Source organism: Canis lupus, chromosome 1, assembly GCF_003254725.2.
Source record: "Canis lupus dingo isolate Sandy chromosome 1, ASM325472v2, whole genome shotgun sequence".
Taxonomy (NCBI): Eukaryota; Metazoa; Chordata; class Mammalia; order Carnivora; family Canidae; genus Canis; species Canis lupus.
This window is the reverse complement of record NC_064243.1, coordinates 76,368,568-76,387,672: the sequence shown is the minus strand read 5'-3', so window position 1 is coordinate 76,387,672 and position 19,105 is coordinate 76,368,568. Positions and strand designations below refer to the sequence as shown.

At 40.2% G+C, this 19,105-nt stretch overlaps 1 protein-coding gene and 1 long non-coding RNA gene across 5 annotated transcripts in view; one reads left to right on the top strand and one right to left on the bottom strand.

The window, feature by feature from the left end:
- RASEF (RAS and EF-hand domain containing) overlaps nt 1–19,105 on the bottom strand; it is a 210,715-nt gene that overhangs the window by 158,994 nt on the left and 32,616 nt on the right. The window contains exon 3 of one of the 4 annotated variants that reach the window (XM_049116356.1): nt 9,793–9,910. The exons of the other annotated variants lie outside the window; for them this stretch is intronic. The gene's annotated coding sequence lies outside the window, so the exon portion shown is untranslated. The remainder of the gene's footprint in view (nt 1–9,792; nt 9,911–19,105) is intronic. 4 annotated transcript variants of the gene reach the window in all.
- Nucleotides 1–19,105, top strand: part of LOC112644655 (uncharacterized) — a 52,510-nt gene that overhangs the window by 6,805 nt on the left and 26,600 nt on the right. The gene's annotated exons all lie outside the window — the stretch shown is intronic.

Sequence of the window (19,105 nt, the reverse complement as noted above, 5' to 3'; positions counted from 1 at the left end):
TCTGTCATGCCAGGGAAGAATGGCCTCCAGATGCTATCAGCCTCTGGCACAGCTGGGACTTCGATCTAAAGAGTACATGGTATGAAGAGAGCAACACAGACTTTCTTCTCTCTGGAAATAGATTTGTTTTACATGCAACATGGTTTCAGGAAGTCCAGGAAGGCTGCCAGAGATGTAGAAGAAAGTCCACAGAGCATGGCATCACCAAAACCAAGAGGGGAGGAACATTTCAAGGAGAGAGACCTCTTCTGATATCCCTGGTGCCTAAGCATGGGGTCTGACATGTGGTAGGTGACTGATACTTGCAAGATGGCAGAAAATCAGAAAGCCTAGAAGTCACACTAGGCTAGGGATCAATTCCATGGATGTAGATCCAGCTCTAGGTAAACTGAATGTACAGCCTTAATCGAATAATTTAACTCATCTTGGATTGGACCACTTCCAGAATAATTAATATTTTGCTCTCCATTCATCAGAATGAATTACGAATTCAAAAAGCAGAGCTGGAAGGGGCTGTTGAGACCATCTCTTTTCTCTGAGCCCTTTAATATATGGAAGATTAACACATTTTGTACATTATATGTATGTTGTACTATATTCTTACAATAAAGTGAGCTAGAGAAAAAATTATTAAAAATCATAAAACACATTTAGTAATGGACTGGATTTATTTTAAAAATCTGCATATAAGTGGACCCATGGAGCTCAACCTATGTCATTCAAGGGTCAACTATATATTTTATGTTATACAGAACTTTCTGCAAAAACAACTTTTTGAAGGTACTCTTCATGGCAAAATCAAGTAGCATAGAATATTTCATTAGGCCAGAGTAGAAAACATTGATCTTCCAAATTCTCCAGTGGTGTGCTCATTTTATTCTAAGTGCAATGTCACAGACTGTCATAGAAGGGGTGTATGTGGTTAGCAAGCTCTAGTCTTGTCAATAGTGCCTGAAATTTTATTCTTTCTTACAGCTGACCCTATCAATACTGTACAAGAGGTTGGAGAGATTGATGGGAAAATAATGTAGGGTTTCTGAGTTAGGCCTCAGTTATAATTTTCTGTGTATGTGTGTGTGTGTGTGGGTGGGTGTACATATGTATTCAGAGAATCAAGTGGCCTTCAATGATAATTTTCAGCATGTTAGAACACGAATGTGGAATTCCTAGGAGTTAACCATAATGGCATTTCTAAAGAAAGAATACTGGGGAAGAAAACCTTTATAATATTTTCATTGTAGTTCCACTTATGAAGAAAGACAATGGCCCTGTAAGATGGAACAGTGACCTGGAAGGAAGAGGATGTGGGGTTGAATCCTGATGCACCCTTCCAAAGTGTAGGCTCTTACTTAGCCTGTACTTCTTTAGATTAAAGGGCTCAGAGAAAAGAGATGGTCTCAACAGCCCCTTCCAGCTCTGCTTTTTGAATTCGTAATTCATTCTGATGAATGGAGAGCAAAATATTAATTATTCTGGAAGTGGTCCAATCCAAGATGAGTTAAATTATTCGATTAAGGCTGTACATTCAGTTTACCTAGAGCTGGATCTACATCCATGGAATTGATCCCTAGCCTAGTGTGACTTCTAGGCTTTCTGATTTTCTGCCATCTTGCAAGTATCAGTCACCTACCACATGTCAGACCCCATGCTTAGGCACCAGGGATATCAGAAGAGGTCTCTCTCCTTGAAATGTTCCTCCCCTCTTGGTTTTGGTGATGCCATGCTCTGTGGACTTTCTTCTACATCTCTGGCAGCCTTCCTGGACTTCCTGAAACCATGTTGCATGTAAAACAAATCTATTTCCAGAGAGAAGAAAGTCTGTGTTGCTCTCTTCATACCATGTACTCTTTAGATCGAAGTCCCAGCTGTGCCAGAGGCTGATAGCATCTGGAGGCCATTCTTCCCTGGCATGACAGAATGATAGACCCCGTGTGTCTTTTCAGCATCTCCCAGAGATGGTACTTTCTTAAAATACAGTTTGACCAAGTGGCTGAGTACACATGATGAGTTAATCAATTGTTTATGTTATCAGTAAGGCCTTCAGTCATCAGTAGGCTACTAGTAGTTTGGGGAGTCAAGTTACAAACAGATTTTTTTTTTACTGCACAAAGGGTCAGCACTCCTCACCCCCACATTGGTCAAGGGTCAATTATAGTAGAAATTAGAAATAAGTTTGATAAATTCCAACTCAACTGCTATGACTTTAGTGAAGACATAGTTTAGCAGGTCTCATCAATTCTTTCTTATTACTGCTTATAAGAAATTTGTTGTCTGCACATTCAAGGGAACCCACTATTTTCCCTAAATGTTCAAAGGCACCACAAAATCATCTATGAGTTTAAGAAGACCATCTCTAATGCTATGGAAGCCTCAGAGAAGGTTTATGTCAATTGCAAGTCAGAAGGAGCTCTTTCTTTTGTTTCTCCATCATGGGGACCTTGAGCTACTTTCCATACTTTCTCTGGGGTGACAATGGCCTCTCTTCTCCAACCAATTCAGCTCCCTGTCTAAAGCTCTCAAATTCCATTCATGCATGGAGTTCTCATCCCAGATCCATTATATGAGGCTGTTTAATGACATCTCATTTCTTTTGATATTTCTTCTAGTCTTCAGTACCAGGAGGCCTTAAGGGAAATAAAAAGATGAAACTTCAAAAGCAATACATTAAAAAAAAAGAAAAAAGAAATCAGTACCTGACAATATAGTGAAGACTCTGTGGCACACTACCAGGCAGGCACGGTAGACCCGAGTGTGCCATCCACTGTCATGGAATGCCATTTCACAGAGGCCAGGGCCTCACCCTGGCACCTGCTTAGTGCTCAGCAGTTGTCAAATAACCTTTCCAGGGCTCCTTAGAGAGGCTGCATGGAATAGTGGGGAATGCCTGGATTAAAGTCCTGGCTCTGCTATTTAATGCTGTGAGGCCTTGTAAGAATTGCTTAATTTTCCTGGGCTTCAGCAAATATGGACCCTGGATAGCTTGGTGGGTAAAGAGTAGGCAGGATAACAGCCCACATCCTAGTCTATATTCTGTCCCTTGCCAGCTCTCAGTCAATATGGCCTCAAATGCTTTTGTTATAAAATAAGGACAATAATATCTTCCCCGTGTGCACAGCATTACTGTTATGAGGAGAGGAGAGATGGGATATAGAAAGCCCTGTGAATGAAATAGTCTTCAAAGATTGAGGCCCCTCTGTGGGCCTCCTTACCTTATCCATCTGCCTGTAAGATCACATTTAAATGTTCAAACCTTTCTAGAACACTTTCTCCCCAGGAACTGAAAGTACCATCTGCAGTCACATGTGTTCAGTAGTGTGCTTTCAGATGGGCCAGGAACTCCAGGACACTGGGTCTCTGCTGCCTTAGAGTCCCAGTGAGAAAACTCACAGCTGGGCAGAAAGCTGACCTCCTCCCCCTTCCCTGCCCTCATCCCTGGGTACACACAACTGCCTTTGAAATGCTTAAAAATCAGGAAATTCCAAAGCACAAAAAATTGGAGCATGATTTCTTTTTTTTTATTTTTTCCTTTTTCTTATATTTTATTTAAATCAAATTTGCCACCATGTAGTATAAGACTCAGTGCTCATCCCATCAAGTACCCTCCTTAATGCCCATCACTCAGTTACCCCATCCCCCCACCCACCTCCCCTTCTGCAACCCTTTGTTTGTTTCCCAGAGGTAGGAGTCTCTCATGGTTTGTCTTCCTCTCTAATACTTCCCCACTCAGTTTCCCTCCTTTGCCTAGAGCATGATTTCTTGATCAAGTCTGGCCATCCTTCTTTCTAACCCATGGCAATTCCCTTGCTCACAATCTGATATATTTTTTTTAAAGCCTAACTTTTTCCTTCTCCATACTAACCAGCATTCTCCTTTTCTCCTGCTTGTTTTTAAAAAAGGAATCTTTAGGGGCACCTGAATGGCTCAGTTGTTTAAGTGTCTACTTTTGATCCCAGTGTCCTGCAATTGAGCCCTGCCTCGGGCTCCCTGTTCTGCAGGAAATCTGCTTCTCCTTTTCCCTCTGCCCCTCCCCCCTGCTCAAAGGCACCACAAAATCGTCAATGAGTTTAAGAAGACCATCTCTCTCTCTAATAAATAAACTCTTCAAAAAAAGAAACTTTACACTCACAGACTTAAAGTATGTGAATGTAAATAGGTGAAATTACACTTTATTTTAGGCTCTCAACTATCTAAAGAAGTAATGGTGGAAGGCATTTTATCCCTGTTTTAGAACAACAAAAAAGCGGCAAGAGTCAGAAAGGCTGGGTGACGTGCTCCAAGGCCACATAGATAGTATGTGGCCAAGCTGGCCACACACACCAGCCTGCTGACTCAAGGTCAATATTCTGTTACCCCTGGTGGGTTCCACAAAAAACACAAGAGGCACAGCCAAGAAGGAACATTCTAGCCACCTAAATAAACAGACAGCCTGAATCCAGAAGTAAGCCAGAAAGTTAAAAAAGGTAAAGGTTGTTGACTCCAAGAACAACAGGCAGCATTTTGGGGTCATTCGGTCTCCCAGAGTCATGTTCAGCCAAAAACACATTCCAGGAGCCTTAGCATTCCCGGATGCCTCAGCCCCTCTTCTTCCATCTGTGGTGCCTGGATTCTACACATTTTTTTTCAGGTATGGGACTTCTTCCAGTGAAAGGTACCAACAACTTCCATTTTTCTTTTAGAACAAGGATGGGGTGGGGATAGAAATATTTTAAAGTACCAATGAGAATATTCTGGAAGAAAAAACATACATGATTTTCTCCACTTTTTGCATTCACTTCAACAGACATACAGACAAGAGCCAGCTTCGTGCTTAGATTTATCAGTCAGCTTCCAGCATGATCTAGTTTCAGAAATTCTAGGGCAGTAGAGTGATGCAGTGAAAAGAACCCCAACTCTTAAGCCAGCAGACTTGGGTTTCCATCCCAGAACCTGCCATTGAATAGTTATGTGGCCCTGGGATGCATTTACCCTGCCTGGAAACATGGGAATATCTCTTGGAAAGTTATTATAGCAAGTATCACAAACTTATGACTCATGGGCTTTATTGAGTCCACAGACATAACTTCCTTGGCTCCCCAAATTGTGAAATGTACCTTATAAATTCCTCTAGAGAACACCTGCCTTCTGTTCAGCACACTCTTTATTCTTCTGTCTGGTCTTATACTGACATGCATCAGTGTTTGTGTTCTGTGTGCAGGCCCATGGGCCTCTTCTTCAAGAGTCCATGAGGGTATAAAAGCTCCCAGCATATAGCAAACACTGAGTGACTATTCTAAGTACTCTTTGTAACCTTAGAAGTGACATTCTGCAAACTGAGTTTCAACTTCCAGTCTCTGTTGCTGGCTGCTCCATTTCTTCCCCTTTCCCATGACAGAGTGCCCAGGGCATAGTTCTTGGGCCTCTCCCCATCCTCATGACACTTACTCCCATTGGTGACCCTATACAATCTATGGCTCCAAATACGATCTACATATTGATGACTCTCAAATATATAGATTCCCAAATGTGTTCCAGAACGGACTCATCTCAGGAACTCCAGGCTCATTTATCTAACTGCATGCATGACTGTCACCGCTTGACTCTCTAAGAGTGGGGTAATCATATTTGTTTCTTAAGAACCTTCCTGGTTTGCGTAAGACAGTCTGTGCCTGTGGTCCCAGCAGCATCCCATCTGAATCTAGCATGTGTCCTGGATTTTTTATTTTTAATGAAATATTATCACTACCATTTTAATTACAATGAGCTGGGATGGGTTTGTGAAGTCTCCAATTTGTACTTCCAGCTCTTGCCATGGTCTTGTCTAATAATGCATAGGCAGTAAACACAGTTTTCATGTTAACGTGTGGTTACATTTGAAATAATCCATCTGTCTTTTCCCAATCATTTCCAGATGAAACCTAATGCCTCCCTCTCAAATATAGCATTGAGGACACTTACTGCTTTAAAGAAAGTCTGGATAGAAGAGATAGCTAACACAGGGTGGCTGAGTGGCTCAGTCAGTTAAGTATCCGACTCTTAATTTTGGCTTAGGTCATAATCTCAGGGTTGTGAGATCAAGCCCCATATCTGGCTCTGTGCTGGGTGTGGAGCCCCACTGCCCCTCAATGAATGAATGAACTAAAAAGAAGAGTTGGCTAACTCCTGGTATCAGGTGGTGATATGGGAAAAGCTCCTGCTGCAACTAGCCACTTGGTGTACCAGCCACTTTTGCTAAGGATGCTACCAGGGCCTGCAAAATGGATGAAGACACAGTCAATGAGGTCAGTGGGCAATACAGGAATTACAGGTCAGATGAACATAAAATATGTGTGTGAAATAGAGTAAGCACAGGCCTCTGAGTAGCTTAGTTTTAGTAGTTTAGTGAACTTTGTTACAGAGGTCTTGTCACTTATGGTATGGTATTGATCTATAACTATTCATTTACCTTATTGTGTGAGAACAATTTTTGAGTTCTTATTTTTACAATAAATCCTTTCACTAGGGATCCCTGGGTGGCGCAGCGGTTTGGCACCTGCCTTTGGCCCAGGGCGCGATCCTGGAGACCCGGGATCGAATCCCACGTCGGGCTCCCGGTGCATGGAGCCTGCTTCTCCCTCTGTCTATGTCTCTGCCTCTCTCTCTCTCTCTCTCTGTGACTATCATAAATAAATAAAAATTATAAAAATAAATAAATAAAAAAAAATAAATCCTTTCACTAGCAAAGTGCTGGAAAAGAAATGAAAAACTAAGCAGATGAGCTTACCTGCCTAAAAAGTATTAATAATCAAAGTGTAATTTATACAAAATGTTAACATTTGCCAGGCTGTGGTAAAATCAGTGACCACATTAAAACCAGGTACACATCTACTGAAGAAGCTTCAGCACTTAATTTAAAATGAGTTCAATAGTGATTGCAAGAAAGCTGTGCCCAGAGATGATTTCACAGATACATTTTTTTTTTAATTTTTATTTACTTATGATAGTCACACAGAGAGAGAGAGAGAGAGGCAGAGACACAGGCAGAGGGAGAAGCAGGCTCCATGCACCGGGAGCCCGAAGTGGGATTCGATCCCCAGTCTCCAGGATCGCGCCCTGGGCTAAAGGCAGGCGCTAAACTGCTGCGCCACCCAGGGATCCCCCACAGATACATTTAAATGGTGTTCTGGGAAACATGAATTTTCACATCAATTAAATGACTCTCTTAAAATTAATTTAATTTATTCTGATTCCAAGTTTTCTTGTACATGTAGGAAAATTGAAGTGTCATTAATGATGCCAGTTTTATCTCAATATAATCAGATACCAAAAAAGGCAATCATTTAAGGTAATTTTAATAAGGGATAGATTTTTTTAACCCAATTAATGGAATCAAAATAAAGCTTTTGGAAAAGTAGAATGCCTAGAGTGAAACATCTAACATTCTGCGAATGTCATTATAAATGAATTCAAAAGGTCAACACTGAAGATAAAATTATTTTTGCAATGATAATATAAATGCAAATATTGGTAAAACATTGTGTTTAAAAAAGCCAAAGTTTTACTAACCTAAGAATCTCATGAGGCAGAAGTGTACTAGGAAGTGATTGTGTGCAGATGTTAGAAATAATCTGTGACATCTTCTAATCAAAATAGACTCTCCCATTGTCAAAACTTACAAATACAAATATATATGAAATTTAAAAATATTTACACTTACAAATATTAAATGGAAATTGTTATACATATTTACAAATATATCTAATATTTGTAAGTAATATTTGTCAGTTTTATATATATAAATTTCAAAATACGTATGAAGCATATGTTAAAATTTATATGCAAGGCAAAAATTTGCCTTCTCTCTTCCATGCATACCCTCAAGCAAATTTTAGAAAAGTCTGAGCCTTTAAAAAGTGCTTTGTCAATTAAACTTACATGTTCTACACTCACATAGAACATTTTATAAATAAGTCCTCTAAGTTGTTGGTACCTCTTGTTCTGTATCACCTGAAAGTTTTCAGTAAAATATTCAGTGAATGGAGTAACAAAAATTTCAGCTTTTGCAATTTGCTTTTAAAAGTCTCAGTGATAAAAATAAAAGCAGAAATTTACTGAAATTTATTCTATAAAAAGCAAGGGAGGAACTGAAAAAAATAAGTAATCAGAATTTACATGGGAAATAATATTTAGCTTTGAAATTCTCTAACTGTGCTTTTGGATATCCTGATGGATAGCAATGCTTTTTTTGATGGAGCTCCTATTTTTAATTGGATAATTTTATATTCTACAATGAAATGAAATAGAATTGAGAAAATACACAAATTTTCACCATTTATATTTAGAAAAGCATTGAAAATAGTCATAAACAACTTATTTGATGAATTTTATCTTATAAAAATATTTGTTGAATAAACAGAAAACTTATGAAAATATTATGGCTGCTATATTTACAAATTTCAATACAGAAAAATTAGAATCCAGATTATCACTCACTCTAGAGGATTTACTGTGAGCTCACTACATATCCAGATACCTATAAAGAGCATCCATTTAAAATATGATGGTCTACAGATGAAAATCAATTGAAAGGATCAGTAATTTCAAAATTGTAACCATGGAATGCAACCACTTCTTCAGACAAACAAAAACTAAGGAAGTTTATTGCCGAAGATTTGCCTTGACAGAAATGTTAAAAGTTCTTTAGAGAGAAGGAAAATTATACAGATCAGAAACACAGATCTACCTAAAGAAAAGAAGAGCATCAGAGAAAGGATAAGTGAAGGTAAAATAAAACTTTTCTTTTTCCTATTTTTAATTACATTATAGTTTGTTCAAAACATTAAAAGCGGGATCCCTGGGTGGCGCAGCGGTTTAGCGCCTGCCTTTGGCCCAGGGCGCGATCCTGGAGACCCGGGATTGAGTCCCACGTCGGGCTCCCGGTGCATGGAGCCTGCTTCTCCCTCGGCCTATGTCTCTGCCTCTCTCTCTCTCTCTGTGTGTGTGACTATCATAAATAAATTTTAAAAAATTAAAAAAAAACATTAAAAGCAATCATGTACTTGATTCTGTAGGCATATGTATATGAAATGAATGGCAACAATGATAAATGGGATAGGAAAGAAGAATTAGCATTACTTTATTATTATAATGTACTGTAATGTACTCACACTACCTGTGAAGTAGTATAGTGTTACTTGCATGTGTATTGGATCACTTGTAAATGTGTATTGCAAACCCTAGGGCAACCACAAAAAAAAACAAAAAACAAAAAAAAACACAAAGTTTCACAAAAAGTTTAATAAACTAAGAAAGGAGAAAAATGAAATCATATAAAATGCTCAAGGCATGCCTGGATGGCTCAGTCAGTTAAGCATCTGACTCTTGATTTCAGTTCAGATCATGATCTCAGGGTGGTGAGATCAAGCCCTGCATCAGGCTCTGTGCTCAGCATGGAGTCTCCTTGAGTTTCTCTCTCTCCCTCTGCCTCTCCCCTGCTTGTACACATGCACTCTTTCTCTCTCTCTCTCTCTCTCTAAATAAGCAAATAAGTACATAAAATTCTTTTGAAAATACTTTATTAAATAAACAAAATACTCAACAAAAACCATAAAAGGTTGAAAAAAGAGTGGAAGACAAAAATAAGAACAAAGAACTAGGACAACAAATAGAAAACAACAAACATGGTAAATATTAATCCAACTATATCACTTGCAACAGTGTAACTGTGCCAGTTAAAAGACAGAGATTGTCATAGTGGATCAAAATACAAGACCCAACTATATGCCTATAAGAAACCCACATAGGGATCCCTGGGTGGCGCAGCGGTTTGGCGCCTACCTTTGGCCCAGGGTGCGATCCTGGAGACCCGGGATCGAATCCCACGTCGGGCTCCCGGTGCATGGAGCCTGCTTTTCCCTCTGCCTGTGTCTCTGCCTCTTTCTCTCTCTCTCTGTGACTATCAGAAAAAAAAAAAAAAAAAAAGAAACCCACATAAGAAAGACACTTACAATCTTTAATTAAAAAAAAAAAGAAAGACATTTACAGATTAAAAGTAAATGAATGGAGAAAGCTATACTATGCTAACACTAAGCAAAAAAAAAGTAGGAGTAGTTACACTAATTTCAGACAGACTTTAGAGAAGGAGCGTTATCAGGGATAGTGAGGGGCATTACATAATTATGAAAGGGTCGATTCTCCAAGAAGACAGCCAGAAAATCACTAAAGACATAACTGAATTCAATACCACCATCAATCAAGTGCACATAATGGACTTGCATAGACTATGTCAGACAACAACAGCAGAATCTTCTCAAGCTCACATGGAATATTAACCAACATAGACCACACTCTGGGCCATAAAATACATCATAACAAATGTAAAAGAATAGAAATCATACAATGTCTGTTCTCATACCATAAGGAAATTAAACTAGAAATTAATAACAGAAAAATAGCAGGAAAATCCTCAAATGCTTGGAAATATTTTTTTTTTTTAGGATTTTATTTATTTATTCATGAGAAACACAGAGGGAGAAGCAGAGACACAGGCAGAGGGAGAAGCAGGCTCCCTATAGTGAGCCCAATGTGAGACTCGATCCCAGGACCCCGGGATCATGCCCTGAGCCGAAGGCCAACGTTCAGCCACTGAGCCACCCAGGAATATACTTCTAAATAGCATATTCAGGGAATACCTGGGTGGCTCAGCGGTTGAGCATCTGCCTTTGGCTTAGGGTGTGATCCCGGGGTCCTTGGATCGAGTCCCACACTGGGCCCCTCTCAGGGAGTCTGCTTCTCCCTCTGTGTCTCTGCCTCTCTTTCTGTGTCTCTCATGAATAAATAAATAAAATCTTTAAAATAAATTAATTAAATACTCAGAATAGCTAATAGGAGTATTAAGGATGGAGAACAAAGTTGGATGACTGGTACTAACCAATTTCAAGTTTCACTATAAATTACAGTAATTAAGACAGTGTGTTATTGATGAAAGAATAGACAAGCAGGGGCAGCTGGGTGGCTCGTTTAGCGCTGCCTTAGGTTCAGGGCCAGATCCTGGAATCCCAGGATCGAGTCCCACGTCGGGCTCCCTGCGTGGAGCCTGCTTCTCCCTCTTCCTCTCTCTCTCTCTCTCTCTGTGTGTGTGTGTGTGTGTGTGTGTGTGTGTGTCTCATGAATAAATTTTAAAAATCTTAAAAAAAAATACACAAGAAGATCACTGGACCAGAATACAGAGCCCAGCAATAGACCTCCATAAATATAGTCAGCTGATCTTTTTTAGAAAGGGACACAAGCAATACAAAGAAGTGAAGAGGGGATCCCTGGGTGGCACAGCGGTTTAGCTCCTGCCTTTGGCCCAGGGCGCAATCCTGGAGACCCAGGATCGAGTCCCACGTCGGGCTCCCGGTGCATGGAGCCTGCTTCTCCCTCTGCCTGTGTCTCTACCTCTCTCTCTCTCTGTGTGTGACTATCATAAATAAATAAAAAAAAAAATTTAAAACAAAGAAGTGAAGACAGTTCGTTCAACAAATAGTGCTGGAATAGTTGGACAGCCACACACAAACAAAAATGAATCTAGATATAAACTTTACACCATTCACAACAATCAACACAGAATGGATCACAAACTGACATGTAAAATGCCAACTATAAAACTTCTAGAAGATAACATCAGAGAAAACCTAGATGACCTTTGGGTGTGGTTTTGCCTTTATAAATACAATAAGTTTTTTTAGATACAACACCAAAGATAGGATCCATGAAATAAATAATTGATAATTTGTATTTCATCAAAATTTAAAACTTCTGCTCTGCAAAAGACATTTCAAAAGAATTGGAAGGTAAGCCACAGACTGGGAGAAAGTATTTGCAAAAGATACATCTAGTAGAGGTCTATTATCCAAAACATACAAAGAATTCTTAAACTCGACAATAAGAAAACAAACGTTCCCCATTAAAAAAATGTATTAAAGACCTTCACAAGCACCCACACCAAAGAAGATATACAGAATACAAATATGCATATGAAAAAAGCTCTACATCATAAATCATCAGAGAAATGAAAACAAAAACAACAGTGAAATACAATCGCACACCTATTTGAATGGCTGACGTATGGAGCACGAACAACACTAAATGCTGCCAAGGATATAGAGCTACAGGAACTCTCACTGCTGGTGGAAATGTAAAATTGTACAATCATTTCATGAGACAGCTTGGCATTTTCTTACAAAATTAAACTACACTCATACCATACAATCCAGCAGTTGAGTTCCTTTGTATCTCCCCAAAGGAGTTAAAAACTTATGTCCATACAAAAGACTGAACATAGATGTTTATAGCACCTCACCTCTGTTCATATCGCCAAAACTCAGAAGCAACCAAAATGTCCTTCAGTAGATGAATGGACCAACAGTAGTACATCCAGACAATGGAATATTATTGAGCATTAGGCATATTATTGAGCATTAAACATTATGACCAATCAACCCATGAAAACACATGCAGGTAACTTTAATTGCATATTACTAACTGAAAGAAGCCAATCTGAAAAGACTACATACTATATATGACACTATATGACAATCTAGAAAAGGGAAAACTATTGAGACAGTAAAAAAAAGTCAGTAGTTTCCAGGGGTTAGAGAGGAAGGATGCATAGCAGAGGGGATTTTTAGGGCAGTGAAACTCCTCTGTGTAACCATAATAGTAGATACAAGTCATTATGTATTGGTCCAAATCCATAAAATGTGGACCGAGAGTGAACTCTGGTATCAAATAAGGACTTTGGGTAATGACGTGTTCATGTAGGTTCATCAGTAGAAGTGAATGTACCTCTCTGGTCAGGGATGCTGATCACAGGGGAGGCTGTGCACGTGTGGGAGTACACGGTACACGGGAAATCTCTGTACCTTCCTCCCAATTTTGTTGTGAACCTGAAATTGCTCTAGACAACAAAATCAATTAAAGAATCAATTTGTAGATGTTGCAAATATGATCAGCTGTGGGACTTTAATCTGTTTTAGCATCCCTTCACTCTCAAATATTTCTCATTTTAAATGATAAATTATATGGTTCTCCTATTACTAGCATCACAGAATTAACATGCCATAACTGAAGTTCCATTATTCCCTCCGCCATAAATCTACACTCCTGAGGCTCCCCTCCTCTTAATTTAAGGACATTCCATCCTCTCGGTTTCTCAAGGCTTGAAGTCATCTTAAACTTCTCTTTCTCTTATCTTTCACACCGTATGCTAAGTTCATCAGTAAATCCCATTGAGTCTACCTTCAAAATATAGCCAGAATCCAATACATCCCATTCATCCACTGTCAGTATTTAACCTAAGCCATCATCATTTCTGGCAACATTTTAACAAGAAAAGGTAAGATATCCAGGCACAGAATCGAGTTTATGTGGGAACAGCAGAGGAACAGCAATTTGGGACAAGCAAACTATAGCAAACCAGAGGCAAGTCTGCAGAACAAAGAAGTCCTTTTGTAGAGGGAAAAACAGAGGGATTGTTTGGAACAAAGTTCATTGGAGGAAAATGATTTCAAATGGGTGCCAGCCTCTCATTGGCTGGAGGCAATCGACGTGGCTTCTTACTGGCCGCGGGTGAGGGCAGCCTGCTATTGCCTGGCTGAGAGGAAATCTTCCTCCTTCCTGCTAGACTTCTGCAAGCTGCCTGGAACTGTAGTGGTAGGTGCACAAGAGCCTTCCCTTCTTTAGCTTCCCAGCTCCAATTTTGAATTGGGTTTCCTTAACACATTTTCACACTTCTCACTTGGATGATTGACGCCTCCTTCATCTGCCCCCACGCTATTCTCAAGCCAGAGTGAAATCTTTTTTTAAGAAAGTCTAATTTAAATATTACCATTTTGCAGCACCTAATGGGCTAATTGAATAAGTAAGCCTTAAATATTATAATATAAGTTTCTAACATCACACCAAAAAAAGCAACAACTAGGCATTATACTTCTTATTGGAAGAACACAACACCATCTAAAAAGTTATCTGACAAAACTAAAACCTGAATCTGAGTAGACCTCTAAGTCTAATCAATAGTGTATACGAAATACTGGGGCGGAGAGACATGTTGGAGTGCACCAAAAGGTACCATCAGCAAATCCAGAATGTGGAAATCTCCACAACTCCAGTAACAGCAATCTGGATTTTTCCACAAATAAACGAAAGAGTCAAGAAAATAACATGGGGGGGGGAGGGGAAGAACTTTTAGATTAAAAAGATCTAAAAGATGATCAATCAATTGCAATGTGATTCGACTCCCGAATTAAAAAAAAAAAAAAAAAGACTAAAATATGACCTTTATGGGAGAAATAGAAGGATAAAAATTGGCTGGGTATGTGAAGATAGTAATGTTATTATTAATTGTGCAGGGCATAATGGTATTGCAATCATGTTTTTTAAATGTCTGCCCAATGAACTCCAGTGCCTTCTCCTCTCTTTCAGAATTAAAAGCTACAGCTCTTACAGTGGCTGCATAATAAAACCTATACAAACTGGTCCTTTTCCCAGGGGCCAATAAGCTCTTATTACACTTCCTCTTAGATAATAGACAATTAAGAGAGAGAGAGAGAGAGAGAGAGAGAGAGAGAGGGTTCAGTGGGTGGTGGAAGCCATAAAACTAAACAGTATAAACCAGAACATGCTGAAAGTCATCTAAACATGAATAGCCCTTTTACTCTACCAACTTTTCTAAGCTACTCTTCAACTTCCAGTACTGAAGCACTTATAAACCTTTTTCCTAAAATAAAATCACAATTTAGATTTAAATGGTATTCAAAATAAATATTGTAAATAGGACATCAAGAAGAAGATACGGGGGCACCTGGGTAGCTTAGTTGGTTAAGCACCTGCCTGCAAGTTGGGTCATGATCTCAGGGTTGTGGGATTGAGCCCAGTGTTTAGCTCCCTGCCCAGCAGGAAGTCTGCTTCTCCCTTCATCTGCTCATGCTCTCTTTCTCTCTCAAAGAAGAAGAAGGAGGAGGGGAATCCCTGGGTGGCGCAGCGGTTTGGTGCCTGCCTTTGGCCCCGGGCGCGATCCTGGAGACCTGGGATCGAATCCCACATCGGGCTCCCGGTGCATGGAGCCTGCTTCTCCCTCTGCCTGTGTCTCTGCCTCTCTCTCTCTCTCTCTGTGACTATCATAAATAAATAAAAATTAAAAAAATAAATAAATGAAGAAGAAGGAGAACAAGAAATGCCCGAATATATTAAAGGCAGGATAAATTGCAGAACTTCCAGATTATAAAGAAACTAAGGCTTGTTTCTAGAAGGATCAAGTTCATCATTACTCCTCCCCGCAGCTACAGCCCTTGACTGAAGCACAGTAGGAGCCACGCAGGACCGTTCCCCGTGCAGGTGCAGGTGTGTGCAGCACCGCCCTCCCGCGTCGGCTCCGGAACCGGCATATCCTCCACTCCAGCCCTAGAGCGGCCTGTTTTAACTCTATGAACGCCTCAACATAATTGTGAAACGAAACAACTTGGCCCCGGTCCACAAAGCAAATACAAGAGCGGCTGGGCCTCCCCTGAGGGCCAGGTACAGACACTGCTGGCAAAGGCAGCCTGTGTGACCTGGTAGGATTTCTTAATTCCACTCGACACACCGAGTTGCAAATAGGGACGGGAAGTCACAAAGCAAGCACTGTTACACCCGTAAGCCTTCTCTAAACAACCAGCCCGAAAGACAAGTCCAGGAACTGGCTGTGGACGCCCATTGACGCAGAACCCTGGGAGCCACGGTGTAGAATAACACGCAGCCCTGTGGCCACGTTAGCAGTAAGCCGCTGTGGGGAGGGAGGTGTGCCCATCAGCACGATGCGTGTGCTGTGCGTGTGTGTGCACAGTGAGAGAGCCTTCGCACATCCCACAGGTCTTGTGCAGGATCCTTATTTAGGGGTGTTATGTTTCCAGGGGGTTTTCCTAAGACTGAGGACACATGCAAACTCTGCAGCTCCTCCTCTGCCCTGCCTACCCCACCCACTCCAGCCAGGTCACCTGACGGATGAAGGATTCCTTTAGTTACTACAAAGCAGGCACTGCTCCCAGCTCAGCTCTGCGCCCGGAAGTCATCAATTCCCTGATGCCACTCACCTTTGGCTCTAGTGTTGGGAACCCGGAACCCCCAACACTCTCAGGTAGAACCTGGCTGTCAGATCTCAGCAGAACTACAAAGAGACAGTAGGCTCTCTTCATCTCTTTCTGCAGGTGACGTTGGGCTCCGCATCCCAGCATTCAAAGAACAGAAGCTATCTGGGGAGTACAGAGCTTCAAAAGTTATGGGGCCTGGAGCCAGACTCCCTGGGTTCGAATCCTAGCTTTGCCACTTCTGAGAAAGCTCATCCCCGTGCTTCTATTTCCTAATTGGCAAATGGGGTCAAAGTAGCACATTCTTCAGAGGGTCGTAATAAGGATTTTAATTTGTTAATATACTTGAAGGGCTTAGAACAGTGCCTGGCATGAAGTGGGATTCAGTTATGATTCCCTAAATAAGGCAATCAAAGTAAATAAGTAAGGTAACCTTGGGGAAAGATTCGTGTAATGGAAATAACACTGAAATTGGCCTCCGGGGTGGGGGCTGGCATCTCCTTGCTTCACCACCAACCAGCCAATATCTTAGGTAAATCACTTAAAATCTTTAAGGGCATATTTTCTGGCAATACCAATCTCTTTCCAGGATTGCTATGAAAGCCCCTGAGAAGTTTGAGACAGCAACACTTCATAAATAAGTGTTCTACAAATGTTGGGGATGTGCCTCTTGCATTTCCTTCCTCTTGCAATAGCTCAAATTGACACATAATCCACTTACCATGCAACTCACCCATTTAAAGTGAGCAATTCAGGGACTTTTTTGTATTTTCTTGGTTTTACAGCCATCACTATAATCAATTTTAGAACATTTTTAACATCCCCCACAAGAAATCCCATCTGCTTTAGCAGTCACCTCTCCTCTTATTACTCACTCCCCCTCCCCCAGAGCTAGGTAACCACTAATCTACTTTCTAGCTATATAAATTTGCCTGATATAGATATGTCATATAAATTGAATAACATGGATGCCTGCGTGGCCCAGCGGTTAAGCGTCTGCCTTCGGCTCAGGGTGTGATCCTGGAGTCCCAGGATCAAGTCCTACATCGGGCTCCCTGTGTGGAGCCTGCTTCTCCCTCTGCCTGTGTCTCTGCCTCTCTCTCTGAGTGCCTCTCATGAATAAATAAATAAAATCTTTGAAAAAAATAAAAGTAGGGGCAACCCGGGTGCAGCGGTTTAGCGCCGACTTCAGCCCAGGGCCTAATTCTGGAGACCCGGGATCGAGTCCCATGTCGGGCTCACTGGCTCCCTGCACAGAGCCTGCTTCTCCCTCTGCCTATGTCTAGGCCTCTCTCTCTCTCTCTCTCTGTGTCTGTATGTGTCTCAAGAGTAAATAAATAAAATATTTAAAAAATAAAAAAATAAAAATAAATTGAATAATATAATGTATGGGGTTTTGTGATAGTGTTGACTTTACTTAATGTTCTCAAGGTTCATCCAGGTGGTATCTATATTTTATTCCTTTACATGGCTGAATAATATCCCATTGTGTAGATATACAACATTTTATTATCCACTAGTCAGTTGATAAGCATTTGGGTTGTTGATCACTTTGCATTTATCTACTTGGAGTTTGTTGAACTTCTTGGATGTGTACATTAATATCCTCTCATCAGTTGTCTTTCTCTCCTTCTGGTACCTTCATTATGTGTGTGTTGGTGTGCTTACTGGTTTTCTTCATTCTTTCCTTTTTCTCTTTGTTCTTTGGGTTGCATGATTGTTATCTTTAAGCTGGTTAATTTGCTCTTCTGCAGGTTCAAATCTACTATTGAGCCCCTGTAGTAAAAATTTTCAGAAACTTTAAATGGTTGCTTTTAAATAATCCTCACAAGGTATGGTTGTTTCATTTGAGAGTAAGTCTTCAGAGCTCCTCACGCTATAATTCCAGAAGTGGAAGTCCATCCTGTGTTCTTTATTGTTCATCTCCTCAGAGACATTAAATTTGAAAATTTTTTCTCTCCTTTGACCCACTTTACTATTTAAAAAAAATACCATGTCAGTGCACCTGGATGGCTCAGTCAGTTAGGCATCTTGATTTCAGCTCAGGTTCTGATCTCAGGATTGTGGGATTGAGCCCTTGGTTGGACTCCACACTCAGCAGGGAGTCTGCTTGGGATTCTCTACCTCTCCTTCTGACCCTTCCCTGCTCACTTTCTCTTTCTCCCTTTCTCAATAAATAAATAAATCTTAAAAAAAAACATGGCAAAAGGGAAACTTTTCAAAATATTTGATCAGTAAAAATGACAAATCACAATAAAACTTCTAGAACACATTGATAAATGCATCCAATGCAACCATGAGATCTAAGGAAGAGAAAAGAACTAGCACTTATTGTGTTGCTGTGTCAGGCACTGTGATGGGAGTTTTACCCAATGTTCTCAGTTTAAAATAATTGCTGTATGGATGGTGAGGGGGAAATGTTGCTCTGATTGGCCAGACCTGGGTTGCATATACTCCTTGGACATCATGATGAACCCAATTGAGGGAAGAATGCTTCTCCAGAGGGAAATTGGAATTCCATTACCAAAACAGAAATAGAGGCTAGAAATTCAAGAGAAATACTCACATACAACAAAATGTAGCCTTTAGCTGCACTAATAGAAGCAAAGCATCCATATCTCAGGAAGCGAAAATACATGTGTAGCTCTGTCAGTTGGAATTTATTTGCTTAGTTTTTTGACACATTTTAAGTGAGACTTTGGTAAGAAGACCATCTGTCTTAGTTCTCCCTGGATAGTCCCTGTTTTACACTTTTTTTTGTCTCTCTATAATCATTAGGCACACCTTTTAGTCTCAAATATGTCCCAATAATGAGGAAGTAAATTACAATATGATACTAAATCTTGGCAAATAAGAAAACATTAGTAAGTGGTATGTTCAAAATGGTGAAAGTCTGAAAAGAAAAGAAAAGAAGAAAGAAAGAAAGAAAGAAAGAAAGAAAGAAAGAAAGAAAGAAAGAAAGAAAAATGCTGGAGAAACCAGGGATGTTTATCCAAGAGAAAGCTACCATGAGGCATGAGAGTTGTCTTCAAGTATTTGAAGAA